The following is a 24,287-nucleotide window of genomic DNA, read 5'->3' as shown; positions in this document are numbered from 1 at the left end:
TGTTCACGTGACTTTGTGTGGAGTTGGGTGTGTTGGGCAAGGGGCTGGGGCGGGGAGTCCAGGGTAAGTGGGCATATCTGTGTGGGAGCCTTAGAAGCGCAGGTGCTCAGGGAAGGCTTTGCAGAGGAGGTGATATTCCTCCTGAGACGAGCCATATGAAGCTCACTCACAGCCCAGGCATGTTGCTCACCTGGAGCTGCTTCTAGGCAGGGATGGCCCAGGTGCACTGAAGAACAGAGCTGCCTCTGTGGCTGGGTGGTCAGGACTAGGGGAGTGGTTGATGCCAGAGGAGGCACCTTGCTGGTGTTCTCTTCAACTGTAGTTTGTCCTTTAGATATATATTTATTTACTTTTAAAGTAAACTCTACCCCCCACATGAGGCTGGAACTCACAACCCTAAGATCAAGAGGCTCATGTTCTACCAACTGAGCCAGCCAGGGGCCACTGTAGTTTATCCTTCTTTCCTTTCTTTTTTTTTTCTTCTTCTTTTTTTTTTTTTTTTTTTTGTTTACTTATTTACTTATTTTTGAGAGAGAGACAGAGAAAGGGAGCCAGTGTGAGCAGGGGAGGGGCAGAGAGAGAGAGGGAGAGAGAGAATCCCAAGAAGGCTCTGTGCTGTCAGCGCAGAGCCCCACACAGGACTCGATCTCACAAACCGAGAGATCATGACCTGAGCTGAAATCAAGAGTCAGACTTAACCGACTGAGTCACCCAGGTGCCCCCTGTAGGTTGTCCTTCAAAGCCATGATCAAATGCTCTTTTTACACCCATGCATGAGCCTGCCAGCTGAGAGCCATCTTCCTGGACCCCCATGGCACAGTGGAGGTCCCTCTTATGGAACTTTATGTGGCACTTTGGGATCTTGGTGTCTGTTCTTCCCAAGAGCTAATTTGCTTTCATTTTGAAATTTTGTTTCTACCTTGTAGGGGGCAATATTTTATTTTACTTTATTTTTTTAGGTTTTATATTTTTAAATAATCTCTAGACCCAATGTGGGGCCCAAACTTACAACCCCAAGATGAAGAGTCTCAGGCTCTACTGACTGAGTCAGCCAGGCACCTGGCCAATATTCTTATCTTAGAATGAGGAAAGTAGAGGGAGAAAAAGGTACAATGCAGAAGAAGCCTGTCCTTTTGATTGAGTCACTTTGGAAGGGCCTGAGTTTCAGTGAAATAAACTTCCCTTTAGTGTACCTAAGCTAATTTTCACAGTGGCTCATAAAATTAATTTACTTTTCTTTAATAACTGTTAAGACCAGTTGGAGTTCCCAAAGTGACATTTTTATCCCACCTAGGTTTTTTTTTTTTGTCAGAATATCAGTTATTCATTGCTATTAACAATTAATAATCATTAACAATCTTGGTTTGTTTACTTTTTTTAACTGTAGTAGTTTGTTGTTTTTTTTTTTTTCTTTTTAATGTTTATTTATTTTTGAGAGAGAGAGAGAGAGAGAGACAGAGCATGAGCAAGGCAGGAGCAGAGAGAGAAAGACACAGAATCTGAAGCAGGCTCCAGGATCTGAGCTGTCAGCACAGAACCCAACAAGCGGTTCAAACCCACGAACTGCAAGATCATGACCTGAGCTGAAGTCGGACACTTAACCGACTGAGCCACCCTGGTGCCCCTGTTTACTCTTTTTTTTTTTTTTTTTTTTTTTTTTTTTTTTTTTTTTTTTAGTAATCTCATGGGACTCAAACTCATGACCCTGAGATTAAAGAGTGCATGCTCCATGGACTGACACAGCCAGGTTCCCCAACAATCTTGTTTTAGATGCTGTGTCCACTCTGAACTCCAGCTTTTTATGCAGAAGTGATGGTGTGTTATCTGCAACGGGGACCTTTCTCCAGCTCCACCAGCTGTTGAGGGCAACATTGTGTGCTCGAGACTGATATGTGTTTCATGTGGTTATATCCCTTTATCTTCAGGATAATCTTTGAGTTGTGAGTTAGATTTATTTTCTAGATGAAAAAAAAAAAAAAAAAACCAAACAGGTTCATAGAGGTCATTTTCTGTTCCCAGGTTACAGAATTAGCAAATAGTGAGCTCACATTTAAATTTGGGGCTTCTGACCACTTCTTTGTGAAGCTGTCATGCTTTAAATAATAATATAGCAGACACCAACCGCTTGCTATTTCCAGATACAACCTGAACCACTGTGCTCTTAACCACTGTGATGTGCTGTTAGTCTCTTCTTCCTTCTTTAAGTCTCATTTTCTCTGAGCATTTATCAGACAGCGAGAGGCAATTCATGGAGGAGGGAAGAGCATGAACTCTGTCTGGAGCTAGATTGTTTGGGTCAAGGGCTTCTCGAAAAGCTTACTAGCTGTAAGCTAGTAAAATCCCTGTCTTGTTCTTCCCTTGTTACCTAGCAAGTAACTAGGGGCAAGTTACTTAACATCTCTATAGGTTGGTTTCCTTATTTTTAAGGTGAAGATAATAACCATATTACCTCATTGGGTTTTTGTAAGGATTAATGGGATAATGCCCATAAAGGGCTTAGAAGGAGCCTCCTGACCCCTGGAGCTAGCATGGGCCTCCCACAGGCACTCAGCATCTCTGCCCTCTGCCTACTTCCCTCGGAGTGGTCTTCCCACAGTGGGTGGACTGCCTTATCTCCCCAGTGACAGTGTGAGCTCTTGCTGGCTTGGTCTGCTTGTTCAAATCGTAGGCTCCAGGGCAGTGCCTGGCATGTAGTTGGTGCTCAGCGTGCATTTATAGTATGTGTTTTGGATAAACCTGAACTACAGGTTCCATTTTGAACAAAATAATCGCTACTCTGGTTTCCCGTCAATATGCCCTATGAATTAGCGTTCCCCGAAATTCCATTTCCAGGGCTTCAAATGTGCTCTCAAATGACTCATGAATCTGCTCTTCTGGTTCTGACCATTTTTAAAATCTGTGTCTCCAACTACCTATTGGAAAGAAAATCCTGTAGGCATCCCAAACTCTACATGTTCAAAACCAAACGCACTGCCTTTTCCTGCAGACACAGTTCTTTCTTCTGTGTCCCCAGCCTGGTTGATGACATGTGCCTTCACCCGCCCACTTAGAGACCTTGGAGGCTCCCGTACTCTCCCCCCTTCCCCTCAGCCTGCAGCCAACCACCTAAGTGGCTGCCCAAAACTTGCCTGTGAGTCACAGACAGAGGTCTGAAGCCAGTTTTCAGCCACCAGACTCCAAAGCTTGCACCCTCAACCTGAGAAATTTCTCCAAAGAAGTCCCTCCTTTAACCTCAGGATCCTTGTGCTAGTTTGGACTGGATATGTCCTGGCATGTCCCCCCAGCCTTCCTTGTGTGCTTGTGTACAGCTCCTTCTCCACCCTGTGGCAAGCACTGGCTTTCTAAAATACAAATTCAGGGGCTACCTGGGTGGCTCAGTCGCTGAAGCATCCAACTTTGACTCAGGTCATGGTCTCCCGGTCTGTGGGTTCTAGCCCCGCGTCGGGCTCTGTGCTGACAGCTCAGAGCCTGGAGCCTGCTTCGGATTCTGTGTCTCCCTCTCCCTTTGCCCCTCCCCCGCTCACGCTCTGTCTCTTTCTCTCTCTCTCTCTCTCTCTCTCAAAAATGAAAAAACATTAAAAAATAAAATAAAATACAAATTCTGTCTTGTGACTGCTGCATTAAAACCACTGTTGGCTCCTTGTGCATGTTTTAAAATCTAAACTCCTCACACAGCATACAATCCCTTTCTTTGTCTTTGTGTAGCTTCCCTCCCCACTCCGTGGCCCCTGCCCTCAGCTGTGCCTTAGCCTTAAGGTCTCCTGCTAGACCAGGCAGGCTCTGCACGTGCTGCTCTGGGCCTAGAACACCCTTTCTCCCCTTTGCTTAGTGAAGTCTTTTTCATCCTTCAACATTTAGCTCGCAAGCCACATCCTCTGTGAAGGCTTTCAAAGAGGGCCCCAGTCAGCCCCTCCCACCAGTGTCCCTCACACGACCTCTGCGCCCACGATTCGGGTGAACACATTTCTGAGTCAAGAGTGCAGATGTGACAGTTCAGATGGCAAAGACTATGCTCCTGGAGACAATGGGACGGATAATTGAACGAAGTCCAGAAGAACCTCGTGGGAGATCACTCCTTCTTCCTCTCCACCACCCTGTGAGGGGCCAGGAAGGGCCCTTCTCTGGCAGGGAGCTGTTTGTATCTCTTTGTATCTGCCTGGCACCTGGCACGATGCCCACCCCAATCGATGTTGCCGAGTGTCTGAGGATTCTACCGGGCCTCAGATTTTTTAAAGAACAGATCCAAATCTCATGTGTAAATTCCGCCAAATAACCAACCAACCCAACCAAGCCAGTAAGAGACATCGTTTACATCTTGGCTTTATCCCTAAAACGATTTGCTTTTCCTAGCCTCCGCTTCCTCGTCTGTGAAACAGGGATAGGAGTAGCTATTTCCAGGGGTTGCTGTGAAGATTAAGGGAGCGAATTGAGGGAAATTAGCAAACACAGGGCCTGGCTCAGGAGTCTTTGTTTCAGGCGCAGAGATATGTGGAGCTCATCACTATAAACAGGAACCGGGAGACAAGGTCATGTCCTGAAATAACTTTTTAAGGTTAGGATTTCATTGGGAATTTTAAAAGTTAAGACAATGAAGAATACCACTGATATTTACTAACAGCGTTAGCATTCGAGGATGCATCCTCCTAAATTTTACAAGAACTCTCTTTTATCCACAAGATTTATAGTCGGGCTGGGGGAGGTGTGGTTCACCATTTGTTTTGCTGCACCTTTGTTTATCTGCTGTCTGATCCCAAACTTAGCCCTGCAAAGGAGTCGGTGGGGTGAGTGCTTTACAGATTGCTGGGCCCCACCCCACACGCCTACTGAATCAGAATTGGGGGCAGGAAGGGGACTGTAGATGTACATTTATAAAAACCTCCCCTTGTGGTTTGATCATCTGCAAGTTTGGGGAACCACTAGTATATGTATCGCTAGAAAAGCATAGTGCTCAAAAATCTCCATGACTCAGCTTCATCGTCTTTGTAATTAAAAAAAAAAAAAAAATGAGTTAATTTGCCTTTGTGTGAACTATTAGCTTTCTTAATGCCTGTTTCACCTTCACCGAGGTCTGTTCATCCCGGAACAGGATGAACTGGAAAGAACCGTTCCAGTTAAACAATAGTAGAAAAAAAGGTGCAAACTTTACCAGCTTCCCTACCACCTTAGCATCAGTGAGGTGTTTCCCCCCCATGTCCTCCTGGGGCAATTTAAATGCTAATGTGTCAGTACTATAATCTCTTTAGCAATCAGATAGAATTGTTTTCCTGCCAATCTTATTTCTCTTTGTTTTATATTTGTTCATTCATTCGTTCGTTCATTTGTTCATTGTTAGAGAGGCATATGTTTATCATCTTTGACCTTTCAAACCTCAAGAGAAGAAGAAGAAGAAGAAGAAGAAGAAGAAGAAGAAGAAGAAAATTCCATCCTGGTATCTTCTCTGCAGTACTTTCAAGAGGAGAGGAGGGCATCCACCCTCTAAACCTGAGATCTGCAATTTGAATGTGCTGAGTCACCTAGTCTGCAGGGTCAAACATTTTGCACCTAGGAAAAGTACCACAGAAAATAAAACTGTGAGCAGCTAGCTGGTATGTTGTTATTTGGATACAAATAAGAAGACTGGAACGGGGATCATGCATAGTAACTTATTATTAACTTTTAAACTTGTTTTCAGAGATTTCTAATAGTCTGGTAAATCCTCTTTCTGTCTGGTAATTTGTTGGTGAAATTCTTTAAATATTTCTTCCTGTTCCTGGAAAGTGAAAATGAATATAAATGGTAAAGCAGTTGTCTTACAATGTTTAGAAAAAAGGAAAAAAGAAATGGTCTTTGCCATTATTCTGAAGTTTTGCATAACTAAGCTTCTTGAATTAGCTTTCTTTCAAAGAATTAGTCATAAAAGCGTAACAGTAATGAACTAGATATTGAGAGCTGGTGTCTAACTTTAGTCGAACTTTCAGTAAGTCTGTTTTCTTATTTGATCATGTAGTTGAATAGACAGTGAGGAGATGTGACTACAACTGGATTAATAGGGGAAGTGGCAGGAAGCTGCAGTTTCCTGAGAATCGGAAAGAAAGTTTACAGAACGCTTGCTGGGAATGTGGATTATAGATAAAGACAAAATTCGTAACCATTTGTATTTAGAGTGGCTATTTTATTTCTATAATATGAAAGTGGTTCCCTTTAAGGTAAGCATTCGGAACTCAGTGACAACATTCCTTCAACAAGGAAGTCAGAAATTTCTGTTTACTAGTATTAACAAATAAGGTCATTTCACGAGATGGACGTTGACTATAGAACCAGTTAAGATGACCGTCTTCCAGAGCGTGTTAAGTCTTGGGTGGGGAGCAGCAGCTTGATGACTTCATGGATGGAGCAGTGGGCACCGAGATCTCCCAGCCAGCACCTGTGGAATAACAACAAAATAAGTACTGTCCCCCGAGTGTTCAGTTGCCCTGTGCAGCGACAGTGCTAAGTACCTAGTTGCACTCTCTCTGAACATCCTTATAGTCTCCATAAAGGAAGAGCTTTTGTTTTTAATAGCTTAAAGCTGAGTATACTACAACTTAGAGGCTAAATCATTCGCATAGCGCTTCTAGACAGTGGCAGAGTGAGAATCTGAGCCCAGGAGAATGATTCTAGCCCTGGTGTCACTGTGGAGGGTGCCTCTTGGCTCATAAAAATGACTACTCACCGACAAGGAATGTTAAATATGGAAAGAACATCATCAGTTGGTTGGAGTTCTTGTTTTCTCTTGGAGAACAATTAAGGAGGGGGTGGGGACGGGAGAAAGAGAAGAAAGGGCCGGAAGACTGCAAATAGCCACTCAGGAGCCCAGCGGGACGCAGAGCAAGATTCTAACTTAGCACACCTTCTTGCTCAAAGCGATTCTGTCATTAGCACCTATAGATGAAAACGTGGAATGTATTACACATGTGTTTTGTTTGTTTCCAGCTTAGATTGGTGGACATAACACAATGACTTGGCATTAAAAGAACAAAAAAAGAAACCCCTAAGCTAACTGCCTTTCATTTGACTCTCCAGAACCGGAAGTAGGCTAACATTCTACAGGTAGAGGGGCAGGGCAAGGACATGAGCATCTAGCATTCAGCAGAGTGGTCTGAAGAAAGGGTGCAGTGTAGGCATCAGGCCGACACGGCTCTGCGTCTCTGTTGTTTATAAGCCTGGTGATCTGGGTCAAGTGACTTGATCCCTATGAAATCAGGATGGTTCCTTTTCTTCACAAGACCTAGCGTGGGACCAGAGGAGAGACTCAGCAAAGTGAATTTTTAGTTTTCACTTCCTCAGAGGCCCAGGTAAGACTAGTTCTGGCATAGAGCAACCTGGGAAACCACATAGAGAATAGAAATGCTCTGGGTTCAGGTGGCTATGTCTGAGCCCCAGCTCGGGTCAGGGGAGTTCTCATGGAGAAGATGAGATATAAGCAAAGATTTGAAGTTGCTGAGGGAGTTAGTCATGTGGGGATCTTGGTGGAAGGTCCTCAGGCAGAGAAAATAGCTAAGGCAAATAGAAAATTGCCTACTGGCCAGATTTAGGAATAAAAAGGAAGGCAGTGTGCCGGGAACAGAGCTTGTGGGGGGAAGTAATAGAAAGTGAGGTTAGAGAAGTAAAGGAGTTGACTGTTAAGCATTATCTTAATGATTGAGGGGGTACCTGGGTGGCTCAGTCAGTTAAACATCTGACTCTTGATTTTGGCTCAGGTCATGATCTCACAGTTTGTGAGATTGGGCCCTATGTCAGGCTCTGTGCTGACAGTGTGGAGCCTGCTTGGGATTCTCTCTCCCTCTCTCTCTGCCCCTCCCCTGCTCTCGCTTTCACTTGCTCTCAAAATAAATAAATAAACATTAAGGGGAAAAAAAGGACTTTGAGTTTTATAATGAAAGAAATGTGAAGAAATATGGAGCCATTGCTAGGTTTTGAGCAGAGGCGGACATGATGAGACTGAGGTTTCAAAAAGGTCATTCCAATTGCTATACTGAGAAGAGACTTGCAGAGGCAAGTTTGAAGCAGGGAGACTAGTAATCCAGACAAGAGAGGGTAATGGCTCTGACCAGGGTTCATGACAGTACAGGGGATAAGAAGTGATCAGATTCTGGACATATTTTGAAGGTACAACCAGTAGGACTTATCATGGGTTAGATATGAAATATTTTTGGCATGAGCAGTAGGAAGGCTGGAGTTTGCCAGCAACATTTGGGGGGCGACATGCAGATAGAGGAAGCAGACTTGCGGGTAAGACTAAGACTTCACATTTGTCCGTGTTGAGACGTCCACTGGATATCCAAGTGGAGGTCAATGAGTGGAAAGAGAGGTCTGATCTGGTGACATGTTTGGAAATGATCAGCATATAAATATTTAAAGACTGGTGACTTAGGGAGATCATAAAGGGAGCATTGATAGAGAAGAGGAGGGGTCCAAGGACTGAGCTTTAGGGCACTCCAACACTGAGAGTTCTGGAAGAAGAAGAGTGATCAGCAAAGGAGACTTGAGACAAAACAACCAGGGAGGCTGTTGGGAAGGTGCCATTCACCAGGCAGATGGTAAAGAAAGAATTCTAGCTGAGAGGAAGGCTGAAAGCAAAGACTCAGGGCTGTGAAAAGCTGATTTGGGAGAGAGGAGGAGGAGAGCAAGTGGTATGGTGTGGGGAGCTTGTGGGGGAAACGTTGGGGAGAGACAGGAGATGAGGCTGGAAAAGGGGCTTTCCCAATTTGAAATGGCTTTGGATTCTCAACTTAAGACATCGGTGGTTTATTTCGTGATGTTGGCCACTAGGATCCATTGAGGTCTTACTCGAATTTATCATGTGTCACGCACTGTACTAAGCACATTATATACATTTCATCATTTCATCTTTATACCTACCCTTTAAGAAAGATAGCATTATTATCCTCTGTAGGTGAAGAAACTGGCTCAGAGAGGTCAAAGATTTCACCCAAGGTTACCCCTCGAATGACTGCCTTTAATCAGGTGGTCCCATTCCAGAGTCCATCCTTTTAACTACTAACCTATCCTGTCTCCTGGATGGCTTAGCTGGGTGTTAGAAGGTTAGAGGCTGAGAACTTGCACCCTTTCTCTGGAGAGGATCTGGCTTCACTCTGTCTCTTGGAGGAGATGCTTTATGTGCAAAAGTTCAAGATAGATCTGGGGCACCCATGAAGGATTTCAAGTAGGTCAGTGACTAGATCATAGTAGCATAGTGTAGCATGCTAATCTAATGGCAGGGTGGTGAACAGAATGGATGAGGGTGCCCGGGAATATGGGCAGGGAGATAGATTTGGGGGGTGATTAGCTGTATGTGGGACTCTTGAGGGACCTGAGGGCTGGCCAATCTGTGCACTGTGGGCTGCGGGTCTGGACCTCAGTGGAGGCTGATCTGGAGCTGTGGAGTTGAGAGTCAAAGTGGTTGTAGGAAATGGAATCACAGTCTGGGTGAGGGAAGCAATTTTCAGGTATTCATTGTCCATATTTACACCCTTTTCTGAAATAGATCCCCCTGAGAACAAGTCAGCTTCCCACTTTACAGGAAAAAGGCACCCCTCTTGCCTCTCTACCATCGTACTGTGATGTGTTTGGGGAGTGTACAAAAACCCGGGCTCCAAACAAAGGGGCCAGTCTAAATACTGACGCAGGTGTGAGAAAGTGAGTGACTAAGGACTGGGCCACACTTCCTTTTACGAATCAGGTGGTTTTGGCTGTTTGCTCTTAGCACTTTTGGAGGGAGACCTAAACATAATTTTTGATGATAGATTACAAAGTGATTGTGGGGTTCTGGCTAGCCTGGATGTCAAAGATTTGAGCAACAATGGTGTAAGTGGAATACTTCCATTCCTTCACTTGTGTATTTTGTTAAATTTTTTTTTAATGTTTATTCATTTTTGAAAGACAGAGACAGAGCACAAGCAGGGGTGGGGTGGAGAGAGAGGGGGACACAGAACCTGAAGCAGGCTTCAGGCTCTGAGCTGTCAGCTCAGAGCCCAAAGTGGGGCTCAAACTCACAAACCGTGAGATCATGACCTGAGCCGAAGTCGGACACTCAACCGATTAAGCCACCCAGGTGCCCTCACTTGTGTATTTTGAAGTGTTTCTCAGTGATTGCATCTGAAAAAAAAAAAAAAAAAAAAGTAGTAAGATGTAATTATGCCAAACTATTTCAGTGTGATTCAAAGGCATCCACAGACCTATGAACTAATGTTTGGAAAATAAACCCAGTTCATCTCTAGTATTGGATATATTTCCAACAAAATTTTACTTAAAAAATTTTTAAGTTTATTTTTGAGAGACAGAGAGAGAGAGCCCGCAAGTGGGGGAGGAACAGGGAGAGAGAGGGAGACACAGAATCCGAAGCAGGCTCCAGGCTCTGAGCCATCAGCACAGAGCCCGATGTTGGGCTTGAACTCACAAACCGCGAGATCATGAATTGAGCCGAAGTCAGACGTTCAACCAACTGAGCCACCCAGGAACCCCCTCCAAATTTTACTTATTATGTTTAATAATTGTCAAATTTTGCAATATACTTCTGATGCTTTGATTGTGTATTACCAATAATTGGAATTTATTACTACTCAGTATTACTATTCAGTCCAATTTTTTTGCATGTATTTGGTGAATTATGGTCACAGAAACTTTTTTCTTTTAATTTTTTTTTTAATTTTTTTTCAACGTTTTATTTTATTTTTGGGACAGAGAGAGACAGAGCATGAACAGGGGAGGGGCAGAGAGAGAGGGAGACACAGAATCGGAAACAGGCTCCAGGCTCTGAGCCATCAGCCCAGAGCCCGACGCGGGGCTCGAACTCACGGACCGTGAGATCGTGACCTGGCTGAAGTCGGACGCTTAACCGACTGCACCACCCAGGCGCCCCTTAATTTTTATTTCTAATTTTTAATTTAATTTTTAATTTATGTATATAGTTTGTGGATGAGATAGATGAAAAACTTATTGGTAACAAAAGACTTTGAAACATAGAAATAAATTGGGTTTAACATCTGTGGGTAACACAAAAATTTGTACATGGATGTTTCTAGCAGCAGTGTCTACAATAGCCAAAAAGTAGAAACAGCCCAAATGTCCACCAACTGATGAATAAATAAAATGTAGTATATCCATATAATGGCATATTATTGGATTATAAAAGGGAATGAGTACAGGGGCGCCTGGGTGGCTCAGTCAGTTGGGCATCTGACTTCGGCTCAGGTCATGATCTCGCGGTCCGTGAGTTCGAGCCCCGCGTCGGGCTCTGTGCTGACAGCTCAGAGCCTGGGCCTGTTTCAGATTCTGTGTCTCCCTCTCTCTCTCTGACCTTCCCCCATTCATGCTCTGTCTCTCTCTGTCTCAAAAATGAATAAATGTTAAAAAAAAATTAAAAAAAAAAAAGGGAACGAGCACAGATACATGCTGCAACATGGATGAACCCTGAAACGTTATGCTAAGTGAAGGAAGCCAGTCACAAAAGACTACATATTGTATGATTCCATTTGTATGAAATGCCCAGAATAAGCAAACCTGTAGACAGAGAGTAGATTAGTGGTTGCTTAGGGCTGTGGTAGGGGACCAGGGAAAGGGGAGTAATTGCCAATCAGTACAAGGTTTCTTTTTGGGGTGATGAAAATGTTTTAACGTGGATTCTGGTGATGATCGCCCAACTCTGGATATTCCAAAAACCATTGCATTATACACTCAAAGTGGATGGATTGTATGATATGTGATTTATATTTCAGGAAAGCTAAGAAAAACACCTGTGGGGAAATGGAATGGAAAATACGACTTAAAACAGAAAAAAAGAATAATGTACAATTATTGACGATTAAGGATCTTGTGCATGTACAAAGCACCACAAACTAGATTCTTTGCAACCATTTGAACTTGGGTTAAGATGTGGACGTCCAACTAGACATCGCAGGTACAACTAAGAGGTAGAAGGAGAGCAGGGAGGACTGTTTTCAGGTGGAAGGAGTGTCAGGTGTCATCTGGACTGGGCCAGCCGAGGACTCCAAGCCATCCATTGGATCCAGTTGGCAATTACGGAGTCCTTGGCTTTGACACTCTCCTTTCTTAGAGAATACAATCCAGCGTGGAGGCTGGTGGCTGGAGGCAGAGTTGAGGGGGGTTAGAGAAGAGAGCAATAGGGAGGAAGTGAGGACACCAGCTGTGGACTGCACTTAAGAAGTTAGAACACAGAGATAATGGGGTGGCAGTTTGCTAACTTCGGGGAGAAGTGGTGTAAAGGTAGTTGTTACTACTCTACAATGCAATCAATTTGAACATGTTTGTGGACGAAGGGCGAGAGAGTGGAGACGGGAAAGACGCTCATTTCTGCCACGGGCAGAATGTTCTGCACATCAGCCAGCTTACTTCAGAGTTGTGCCTCTCTCCTCCAGCAAGCGGGGTCTGTCCTCACTCGGTAGTTCTGCGGGACCTCCCAAGTCCTTGTTCAGGCAACAAGCCACTATCTTCACATACGGTTTCCTAAACTGCTTATCTCATTTTTAATGTTGCAGATGTTTAGGGCTCCGACAGGGTAGGGGTGTGGGTGGATAACAGGCTTGCTCAACATTCTTTTGAATCTGACTGATTTAGGGTAAGAGTGGCTTCTAAAAATTTCTTGGGTGGGAGTGAAAACAGAGGCTTTAAGGTCAAAATTTTAAACTCACCTTAGTTCACGTGAACCCTGCTGGAAGTGAAGAAACCAATCCTCCTCAAATACTGGAGGAAATGGGTCCCACAGAGTGGGAGGCGGACGAGATGCCTTTTCCTTCTGTGGCCTGAGCCTCCACACACCAGCCGGGCCCCAGAGCGCATGGCTGATTCTGCAGCATGAGACCGAAGAGGGTCATGTGAAAATTCACAGCGAACAGGGTTTTTCCCCACAAGGTGCTCCATTGTTACTCCAGTTCACTTGAACCTACTTCATTATTTTTACAAGTCTTACGAAATGCTCTCAACAAGAACTGCAACAGTAAAGAGAAGAAGGGAAGTATTTAGAAATATTAAGAGAGAGGCGTGGTTGGGACAAAGCATCTTGCATTATCGTCTGCTGCAATGAGGAGGAAAAGACTGAGCCAAGGGAATTTCTTACGTTCCTCATGTATCTAGAGCCACACCATCCATGTGAAGGTCACATCGGATGGACACAGTGAGGTCATGGTGAGGGAGTTGACTTCCGCTAGATCTCCTCAGTCTTTATATACTCTCTTTTCCTGGCTTAATGTTAACACTTGGCGAATGACAGACTGTGTTACAAGGTGGCCAAAGAACGATGCGGTTTCAGGTAGATGTATCTGAAGTTCCTTGGCATTGAGCGAACAGTTTTCCAGGACATAGTTTGGTGGAAACATACTAGCAGCGATGGTAACAATTATTAACGGGAGAAATTATTTGTCTTTGTTTTTGAATTCCTACGTAATATTGTCATTGTTATCGTTACAGTGTTTTGTCCCGGGCCCTTAAGCTTCCCTTGCCCCCTGTGTGGCTAAGAGCACTGAGAACACAAAGATAAATAGTACACAGCCTCTCTAAAGAGCAGCTCTTATTCAGGTGTCCGTGGATCCTTGCCCTTGGATGGAATTCAGCGGCTTTGTGAACTTGAATGGAGAAAAAATTACATTTTCAGTAACCTCTAACTGCAACGCAGTATTTCCTTCGGAGAGAAACGGAGATGGAAAACACAGTAGCATCAGCCATACCTGTGACCCGTGGTCACCAGGAAACACATGTATTTTCATATACATATCCTATCACAGCTGTGTGCAGCTCTCTTGAAATATTGCAGATACATATCGCTACTTTGAAATAATGGCAGTTATTTGACCTGCCGCTGGATATTGTCATCTAATACATCCGTAAAAAGGCACGTGTTATTACGTCAAATATGTGTTTTGATAGTTTGACAACCATTATGTCGTGATCAGTTCACTGCACGCGCCTGTGTAGTTTACCTCATTCTGGGAAGTCTTCACAAGACTTCCAAAGGTGACTGAGGCACAATAAATGGTTAAGAACCCCTTTAGGTGTACAGGTTCGTGGAAGTGGTGAGTAGAGGCAAGAAATATGCCCAGGAGCTACAGGAGCCCAAGAAGGGGGCTGACTCGGCTTCAGGAGATTCCTGAGCTGCATCTGGAATAAAGCGTGAAGAGCAGAAGAAAGAAGCAGGAGGTCACTCGCAGGGAGAGAACGCAATGAGCACACGCGGCCTGAAACCACCAGGCCTCTGTGGAAATGGGGAGTACTGAGTGTTAAATGCTTGCTTGCTGTACTGAGTCTTGGGGGTTAAAGAATGAATCAAAGACTCAGTCTAGAGGGTCGGTAAGCTCATGTTTTAGAGCAATTTTTATGGGGACGTGGACAGGTTTCAATTTCCTTGAAAGTAATTCAGTGGCATATAATAATTCTTTTTTATGAGAGAGAGAGCTGGGGAGAGGGGGAGAGAGAGAGAGAGAGAGAGAGAGAGAGAGAGAGAGAGAGAGAGAATCTTAAGCAGGCTCTGTGCTCACTGTAGAGCCCGGTGCAGGGCTTGATCTCATGACCCTGGGATCATGACCTGAGCCAAAATCAAGAGTCAGACACCCAACCGACTGAGCCACTCAGGTGCCAGGGGTATACAGCTTTTACAAACAGCTTTATTGATGTATACTTCACATACAATGGATGCAGATATGTGTTAAGTTTTGACGTGTGCATACATTGTGAACACGGCACAATCAAGATACGGGATATCTGTATCACCCCTTCCCCCAAAGTTCCCTAGAGCCCCTCCTGTCCTGCTACCCCATCCCTCCCCCGACAACTGCTCATCTGTCATGTAGAGTCATTTGCTTTTCCAGAATTTTATGTGAATAAAATCATGCACAATGTACTCTTTTTGCACTGGTTTTGAGCATAACGCTTTTGAGATTCATTCATGCTGTTACGAATCAATAGTTCATTCCTTTTTTATTGTGAGACGTATTTATTATAGAAGTGTGTATGTTGAGAAGGGGGGAGAGAATCAACCGTTGTTTTCCTAATACAAAGTTTAAAGAGGGAGCGGGATTTCTACTGCTTATCAAATGGGAATATGGGTTAAAAATTGAGAAATGCTGGTCTGGAGTGTGGTCAGAGTGCATTCCAGCCCAGGTTTTTTCCTACCGTCGATGTTAAACTCAAGCACATTTGGAAATATTTTAGACCTGAAAGAAAGCATCGGGACATCAAAACAAGCACCACAGCTGAGCGGGCCTTTGCAACCACAGGCTTTCTGATGAAAAGATTTGTGGAGACTGCCTAATGAAGTGTTCAGAAAGCATTCTGTGTGTCATCTGTTTTCCTGACGACCTCCTCACTGGGTAGATAAGGGGCAAGAATTATTTTCCGTGTTGCACAAATAGGAAATGAGGTATAGTGAGTTTGAGAGAATTATTACTCAAAATAGAAGTGAGTCAGGGGCAGATTGAGGACTGCACACGACCTCTCCTGATCCTCTAATCCTAGCCTTGCTGGCAGGCCGGTCTGGCCCTAGGTTTTGAAGAAAATACAATGATTTCACTTTCACTTTTGTGCTTCTGTGGGTTGTGATAGAATCTTTACATTGGAGGAGTTAACGGGTTTTTTTTTGTTTGTTTGTTTCTTCTTCCTTTTAAAAAATTTCCCCTTTCCAACTTGGTAAATGCCAACATCTGTGTTTACTCCATTCGGTTGAATTCAGCCACCAAATACCTGTTTTGCGCAAGGCTCCTTACCAGGCATGGAAGAGGCACCAAGCTGGATAAACCCTGGCGGAGCCGGTAGAACAAAAGGACCAAATGAGAATTGAATGCTGTTTCTTACCGTCTTTTGAGTCATGGGAAATTTGAGAATCTGGTGAAAGTTATGGGTCCTCTCCCTCAAAAAAAAAAAAAAAAAAAAAGAAAGAAAGAAAGAGAAAAGAAAAAAAAAGCACATATGTGTACACACACACAATTTTGCAATGATTTTAGAGTGTTTGAAGATTTTCCCTTCCACTCCTGAACTTGTCCGTAGAATGACCCGAGGGTATTTTTTAGCATGAAATGAAATAGTGATGCCTTGAAGGAAGCACAAAGCCATAGTCACTGACTAGAAAGAGAGATTAGAGATAAGATCCAGGTGGGTCACAGGGGCTGGTGGGGCTGGTGGGGTAGGTATGTTTTGAAACAGGCCTGTCTAGTTAGAGGTCAGGCATTCGTCTCTATGAGGCAGGATTCCAGCAGAAGGAAGGAGGGTAGGAAGTAGGAAAACTCAAACAATCCAACAAGCAGAGTTTGGCAGGAGGAAGATTACATGATGAGGAATCATCAGAATCATTAGAAACCATCATAGAAAGATAGAGGTCTTATTGTGACGTTGGAAGCAAGGTGAGTACTCTTCCGCCCGCCACCCTGAGTGAAGTATCTGTATTGCCTTTGATTTATTTATTTTTCAGGTAGGGGTTTTGGAATGTGACTCGTACATCCTCATCGTAATGAACAAAGGAAGTAACAAAAATCAGAAATTCTCAAGTCATATTATCTGATCTCTATTAATAGTTGGTATATTTTGTTCTGGTTCATGAACATCGTCATTCCTCATCACTGTCTCAACTCTGACCGACCACCCTTGTCATAAAATAAGTCCTATAAATTTACCACAGTTTTTATAGCTCTTCTCTGTTTATGTTCCTTACGTTTTTTTTTTAAAGATTTTTTAACAATGATTTGAGAGAGAGAGAGAGTGAGAGAGTGTGGGAGGGGCAGAGAGAGAGGGGGTTAGAGGATCTGAAGCAGGCTCTGTGTTCACAGTGGACAGCCCAAAGTGGAGCTCGAACTCACAAACCGTGAGATCATGACCTGAGCTGAAGTAGGACACTTAGCTGACTGAGCCACCCAGGCACCCCTCTTTATGTTTTTTTAAAACACAACAAACATTTTATACAAATATTGTTCTTAATTTCTTAAGTTTATTTTTCTTATTTTGAGAGAGAGAGAATGAGAGAGTGAAATTGGGGAAGGGGAAGAGAGAGAGAGAGAGAGAGAGAGAGAGAGAGAGAGAGGGAATCCCAAGCAGGCTTCATGCTTTTAGCACCGAGCCCAATGTAGGGCTCAAACCCACAAACTGTGAGATCATGACCTGAACTGAAATCAAGTCAGACGCTTAACCAACTGAGCCACCTAGATGTCCCTGTTCTTAATGAAAACAAAAACAAAAACAAAAAACAACTATGATTACTTTAGGACAGATACACAGAGGAGGAATTATTGGTCAGTGGGTATGACCTTCTTTGGAAGATAGTAGGCTTATATTAGTAAACAGCTTTCTGAATAGTTATTTGCCTGCTCTCTTACTTTCTTCTCTTTACTTATTTTCGTTCAGTATCCTTTGCTCCTTAGTCTGTTTCTTAAATACTGGAGCTCCCCACTTCCCCACCCATCCTGGGCCCTTTCTCACCGAACACGTTCTCTTCTTGACTCTCATTCACAATAAACATGTGTCAAATGCCTGTCATGTACCAAGCATTGTGTTTAACATCATGACGTGTAATTTTCACCACGTCCCTGTCACATGATGATTAATATCTTCATTTTCAGACGTAGACACCGGAAAGGAAGGTTACTTTCCCAGGGGCATAGCCCCAGAGGCTCTTGGGGAATGTCTCTGGTCCATCACCTTAAGTGTGCACCTTCAGCTTCCACGTCTCTGCTGAGCTCGCCAGCAGCATGTTAACGGCGGACATTTCCATCCAGGGTTCCCATGGATGCCCCAGGCTCAATATGTCAAACACAGCTTCCAACTCTTACCTGCAAACTAGCTTCCCCATTGCGTAAGTCCCTAATCCACCCTTAACAATGATCTTTTCTTTTACCTGTTCCTAATCACCCTACCCGGGTTTTATGCACCAATTCCATGTCCACATCCTGTATCCTCCCACCCACGCGGACATCACGATTCCAAGACATTTAGCGTAGCTTTCACCTTGGCCTACCTGCCTCCACTTAACTTTCCTCTCACCATTCCTACTACTGGCAACTTGAGCAAACAGATTTCTAAAACTTATCATGGTATCTCCCCACCTTAAAAACTTTCAGTGGCTCCCCTTTACCTTCAAAATAAAATTCAAGGTTCTTAGCACGACCTCTCCGTGTCTCAGTTGCCGCACCCCTCCCCTCCGGCCTGCTGCTTTCCCTTTTCTTCTCTCTGGTTTCCAATCCCAGGGAACTACTTGAAGTTATAACAAATGGGATCCTGGCTCCCTCCTTTCTCCTTGACCCTGTAAACTCCCATCCCTCACTTCTCCTGGCTGACTCTTCTTATCTCTCAGATCTGACTGTGGTGGTAGGGCGAGGGGGCCTTTCCTCCCTTCTCTTTCCTCACCCTCCCGGCCGCCTCCAGCATGCCTGACTCCTTCACAGAGATTATCAGATTTTGTTTTAATCCTCTGATTACTATTGTGTTTTTCCATTTCCTTGACTAAGACTTTTGAGAGCAGAGCCTGAGTTATTTGATCGTCTTTGTATCCCCATAGACTCCAAAGGTGCTCAGCAAACGTTTGGTGAATAAGCTGTGGTGTTTCCCCAAAGCCTCCGCGCACTCAGTGGACATCCAATACCGTTTTTTTCTGTCCCATAGGGCACATAGAATTGAGACTTTGCAGATTTGACTTTATAGGAATGTACCGCAAAAGTCCCTGAATAAAGGGGCACCTGGGTGGCTCAGCAGGTTAAGCGTCCAACTTCGGCTCAGGTCATGGTCTCACGGTTCATGAGTTCGAGGCCCGTGGCTCCGCGCTGACCGTGCAGAGCCTGCTTGGGATTCTCGCTTTCTCCCTCACTCTTCACTCTCTGCTCCTCCCCCACTTGCGCTTTGTCTCAAAATAAATAAATACACTTTCAAAAAAAGTCCCTAAATGAGAATTCATTTGACTCTAGTGTTCTGAACTGTAAAACCATTGCCTGTTTTAGTCAGATAGCTTTTGCTAGTAACCTCCTCCACCCCCAGTTTAGTACCTACAACAACCATGTGTTTAGTCCGTGATTCTGTGGTCAGGCGATTCTGGTCTGGGCAGCTCAGCTGACTTCTTCTGGGCTGGCCGAATGGCTAGAGTCAGCCAATGAGTTAGATGGTGACCAAATAACTAAGGAAGGCCTTGCTGATAGGTCTCGCAATTGGCCAGAAAGCCTTGATGTGTCTCCATGTTTCTTCTCCAGCAGGCTGGCTCAGGCTCATCCACATGGTGGTGTTAGGGCCCCAGATACAGCAGGAGAGGAAACCCTCGCTGGGGAATTAAAGCCACCGCTTGCATCACATTTTTTTTCACAAGTCACAGGACCATCTACGATGCAAGGGATAGGAAGGTAGACTCTACCTTTTGATGGGAAGTGCAGTATCACACTCCAAGAAGAGAATTCGTGGTCATTTTTACAAACAGCTCCCTGGTCACTGAATACATAATTTCCACAGTATCTGAGAGATACTAGGCACTTAATAAAAATCTGGATTTTTGGATAATTTATTGGCCACATATACAAATTGCATTGAAGTATGCCTAGGAAAAATTGAGTTCCAGTTTATCTTATTTTTGGATCCTTGATATTAGTGTCACACAGAATGCAAACATTGCAGAGCTATTAATGAAATGTTAACATCAATACCTCAAATGCATTTTTGGAAAAGGGAGTTATTGAAGAATATTGAATTTAATGTAGAATTGAATTAATTAAGGATAATGGCCAAAAGCCTGATCGTATTGGACAAGTGCCAGGTATGGATCAAAAGCTACAGAAAAGTTTGGTTTGCATTTAAAAAATATCTTGTGCACAAAGCCGCTCCATATCTGTATGCCTCATTGTCATTTCTATGCAGAATATCTACCTACTAGAATTGTTTCATATTTCTAAAATTGTTTTCTGTTTTGGTCGGGTTACAATTTTAGCTGCCCGACATGATTACAGGCATACCTCGTTTTATGGTGCTTTGCTTGGTTGTGTTTTGCAGATATTGTGTTTTTTACAAATCGACGGTTCAAGACTTCAGTGGGGGAAGTAACAGCAGATGTGAATATTAGCAAGAGAACTGGAATGTAGCAGCGGAACTGGAAGATGGGACTGAATTATCGTGATCTCATGACAAAACTTGAATGGATGAGGAGTTGTTTCTTAAGAACGAGCAAAAGAAAGTAGTTTTTGAGATGGAACCTACTCCTGGTGAAGATGCTATAAAGATTGTTGAAATGACCACAAAGGATTCAGAATTTACATGGACTTAGTTGATAAAGTAGGGACTTTGAAAGAAGTTAAACTGTGGGTGAAATGCAATCGTTTCTACATTTCACAGGTAAATCATTCATGAAGGGGGGAGTCAATCGCCGTGGCAAACTTTACTGTTGTCTTATCTGAAGACACTACCACGGCGACACCAACCTTCAGCAACCCGCACCCAGATCAGTCAGTTGCCATCAGCAGTGAGGCAAGACCCTCCATCAACAAAAAGATTATGAGTCTCCTAAGGCTCAGATGATGGTTAGTGTTTTTTACCGAAGTACTTTTTAATTCAGGTTGTACACTGTTTCAGACACAACGTTATTGTGCACTTAATAGACCACAACATAGCATAAATATAGCTTTTATATGCACCAGGAAACCAAAAATATATATTTGGCTCACTTTATTTGCAATAGTTGCTTTATTGTAGTGGTCTAGAAACAAACTGCAATATCTCTAAGGTCTTCCTGTATTTTCCAGATACGTGTGCTAGATTTGGGCCACAAAACAGTGGCAGAAATAAGGAGCAAGGTGAAAGGTGCCTATCATTCTTGCCTGCAAGCATCCACCCATCCCACCAACACAGATGGTGCACTACTTACACATCAGTCATTGCCATAGGAAGAAGAATCACACAAAATTCCCTGTCTCCAGAGGTTCAAGGTTGATGTTGCGGAGAGAGACACATGAGTACAGTCTGAGAAAGAAGTGCTAATAAAATTTTACATATTATGCAATGGAGCCTAGGTTTTTAACATTGTGGGTTTTTTTTTTTTTTTAACATGGGTTCTTTAAAAAAATTTTTTTTAACATTTATTTATTTTTGAGAGAGAGAGAGAAAGAAAGAAAGAGCATGAGCTGGAGAGAGGCAGAGAGAGAGAGGGAGACACAGAATCCGAAGCAGCTCCAGGCTCTGAGCTGTCAGCACAGACCCCGACATGGGGTTTGAACCCACAAGCTGTGAGATCATGACCTGAGCTGAAGTCAGATGCTTAACCTACTGAGCCACCCAGGTACCCCTAAACATTGGTTCCTAGTATAGGAATGACAAAGCTAATGAGCAACTCCAGTATTTTTATCAAGGACATCTACCCAGGTATTACTCCTAGAGATTTTTATTCATTAGGTCTTAGTGGGGCCAAAGCATTTGCATTTTGAAAATGCATAAGTGGTCTGGGGGTGGGGACTCATACTTAAGAAAAATATTTTATAAGGAGGGGGATGGGCTAAATGGGTAAGGGGCATTAAGGAATCTACTCCTAAACCATTGTTGCACTATATGCTAACTAACTCGGGTGTAAATTAAAAAATAAATTATTAAAGTGCAAAAAAAAAAAAAGAAAAATGTTCTATAAAATGTTAGTGTACAGTTTACGTGTGATAATGTGTTTTAATTAAGCTTGGAGGGGAACAGTGGCCACATCTTTTACTTCTTAGAATAGACTAGTGTCATTAATAATTAGACCTCATTATTCCAAGGTAATGCATACTCTAGAAAATGTATAAATGTATTATAAAAAAAAGAAAGTAAGAACTACTGATAATCTTCCCACCCAGGGGTGACCACTATTAACATTTTTGTGAAAATTCTTTCACCTTTTTCCTGAAAACATAACCACAAATGATCATGTTTTTTTTTGTATGGACTGCTTTTCTTATCGAATATATTGCGATCATATTTTCAAGTTGTTAACTAATCTTCTACGGTATTTCAAGCAATTCAGTAGTATCTGTTGTACCTACTTTAAATTGCATTATTTCACTAATATCCCATTCTTGGTGCCGGGGATTCGCAGATGAGTAAGACACAGATATTGTCCATTAGGAGTTTTTGGTCTAGTAGAGGGGACACATATGTAAAAAAGTACAACACGACTTAACTTAGGAATTACTGGAAAGAATGCCTTGTTTTGCTATCTTGGCAAATCCAGATCTGCAGAATGTCCCTTGACTTGGCTTTGTTTCCTCGTGAGTAGATTCAGATCATGCATTTCTGTTGAAAATCTACGCAGGTGAGTTTGCATCCTCTCAGTGCATTTCTTCAGATGAGGTAGGTGCAAGGCCTGATCACTTGGTTCAGAAGCGTTCCACCAGGTTTCTTTACTGCAAAGGTAGCTGTCCCCTTGACAATTAACAAGTAATCTGTTGGAGGATACATAGAGTTTGTGTGTGTATCCTTTCTTCCAGCGGCCTTTCACCCCCTTGTTTTAGCCAGAATCCATTGTTTCAGTGATGGCTGCAAACTGGTGGTTTTCCAGTAGATCATTGTGTCTACATTTACTTGTTAGCAGGCTGTGATTTCATATAGCCAAGGAAAGTTAATTCGGGAATCTTCTGAGCCTGCCAAATATTACCTTACTTGGAAAAAAGATCTTTGCTGATACAGGTAAGGATCTTGAGATGAGGAGATTACTCAGGTGGGCCCTAAATTTAGTGACAAGTGTCTTTGGCAGAGGGAGACTTAAGACAGGAGAAGACACAGAGAAGGAGGCAATGTGTCCACCGAGGCAGAGACGGGACAGAAGCAGTCATCAGGCAAGAAATGCCAAGAAATGCTGACAGCTGCCAGAGCTGCAAGAGGCAAAAGTTGGATTCTCCCCGAAGCTTCTGTAGAAAGTACTGTCTGCTGACACCTTGATTTTGGACTTCCGGCCTCCAGAGCTACATTTCTGTTGTTTAAGCCACTTGATTTGTGACATTGTGTTATGGCAGCTACAGGAAACTAATACAAAGATAAAAAGGGTTGTCTTTGCCTCTCTGGAATGGTCTAATTTCATTATCCTGTTCATTTCCTGTATATCAAGCACCCAGCCTGAAATGATCTTGTTTATTACTTGGATCTCCTGCTTAGAACATGTGCTTCCTAAGGGCAGGGATTTTGCTTTTTCCCTTCCCTGTTGTATCCTCAGCAGCACTTAGCGCAGTCTCTGGCAGACAGTAGATAGTCAAGAAATATTTTGTTGTCTCCCTACTTCCTCATCTACGTGTCTCTTACATTTCCGAAAGTCGGGGTTGTCAAAGTAGCTCAAGGGTCAAATCCGGCTGTCACCTGTTTTTATAGGATTTGTGAACGAAGAATGATGTTTATATTTTTAAATGGTTGAAAAGTATGGGGCACCTGGGTGGCTCAGTCAGTTGAGCGTCCAACTCTTGATTTCGGCTCAGGTCATGATCTCGTCGTGGTCTGTGAGTTCGGGCCCGGCATCAGGCTCTGCGGTGACACAGCAGAGCCTGCTTGGGATTCTGTCTCTCTCTCTCTCTGCCCCTCTCCTGCTTGCTCTCTCTCTCTCTCTCTCAAAATAAATAAAAATAAAAACTCTAACTGGGTGAACAATTAAAAGGGGCAAATTGTGACATGCAAATTATACATACTTCAGATTTCTGTGTATGAATATTAAGCTTATTGGAACACGGCCATGTCGATTCCTTTACATCTTATCTACGGCTGCTTTCAAACTATACTACGGAGTTGAGTAGTTGCAATAGAGTTAATGTAGATTGAAAAGCCTAACATATTTACTATCCGGCTCTTCACAGGAAGGGTTTGCCCAACCCTGTCCTAAAGGATGAACAGAAATTGTATGAATACTGATAGTCTCTCTGCCTCTTTACCTTCAATTATTTAAAAAAAATTTTTTAGTGTTTATTTATTGTTGAGACAGAGAGAGAGAGAGACAGAACACGAGTTGGGGAGGAGCAGGAAGAGGAGGAGACACAGAATCTGAAGCAGCGTTGAGACTCTGAGCTGTCAGCACAGAGCCCATCGCGGGGCTCAAACTCACAAACCATGAGATCATGACCCGAGCCGAAGTCAGACGCTTAACCGACTGAGCCACCCAGGCGCCCCTCTTTACCCTCAATTATTAATGTGCATGTTTAACTCTCTTTCACTCAAACCTTTCACTCAAGGCCCCAGTGGTGGTGCTGAATTTGTGTTAACCCATAGGCTCTGTACCTCTCTATCAAGGTGCATATGGTGACTGTCAAACAGGAGGAAACCCCACGCATCTCATGGAGCTTGAACCCAAGCCTCTGACATAATCT

The 24,287-nt window shown here is 43.4% G+C and overlaps 2 long non-coding RNA genes across 2 annotated transcripts in view; one reads left to right on the top strand and one right to left on the bottom strand.

Moving 5' to 3' along the window:
• The window catches only part of LOC109495688, a 33,311-nt gene extending 13,095 nt beyond the window's left edge, over positions 1–20,216 (top strand). The window contains exon 3 of the long non-coding RNA XR_006591705.1: positions 19,978–20,216. This is a non-coding gene — a long non-coding RNA (uncharacterized LOC109495688). The remainder of the gene's footprint in view (positions 1–19,977) is intronic.
• On the bottom strand, positions 6,131–13,201 carry LOC123382783. The gene is made up of 2 exons (XR_006591707.1): positions 12,669–13,201; positions 6,131–6,403 (listed from the first exon to the last, which is right to left on the bottom strand). It is a non-coding gene; the product is annotated as an uncharacterized LOC123382783 (long non-coding RNA).
• Positions 20,217–24,287: the final 4,071 nt, after the last annotated feature.

Source organism: Felis catus, chromosome F1 (genome assembly GCF_018350175.1).
Source record: "Felis catus isolate Fca126 chromosome F1, F.catus_Fca126_mat1.0, whole genome shotgun sequence".
In the NCBI taxonomy this organism is placed as follows: domain Eukaryota; kingdom Metazoa; phylum Chordata; class Mammalia; order Carnivora; family Felidae; genus Felis; species Felis catus.
Note: the sequence above shows the minus strand (reverse complement) of the source record. Positions and strands in the feature narration are given on the sequence as shown.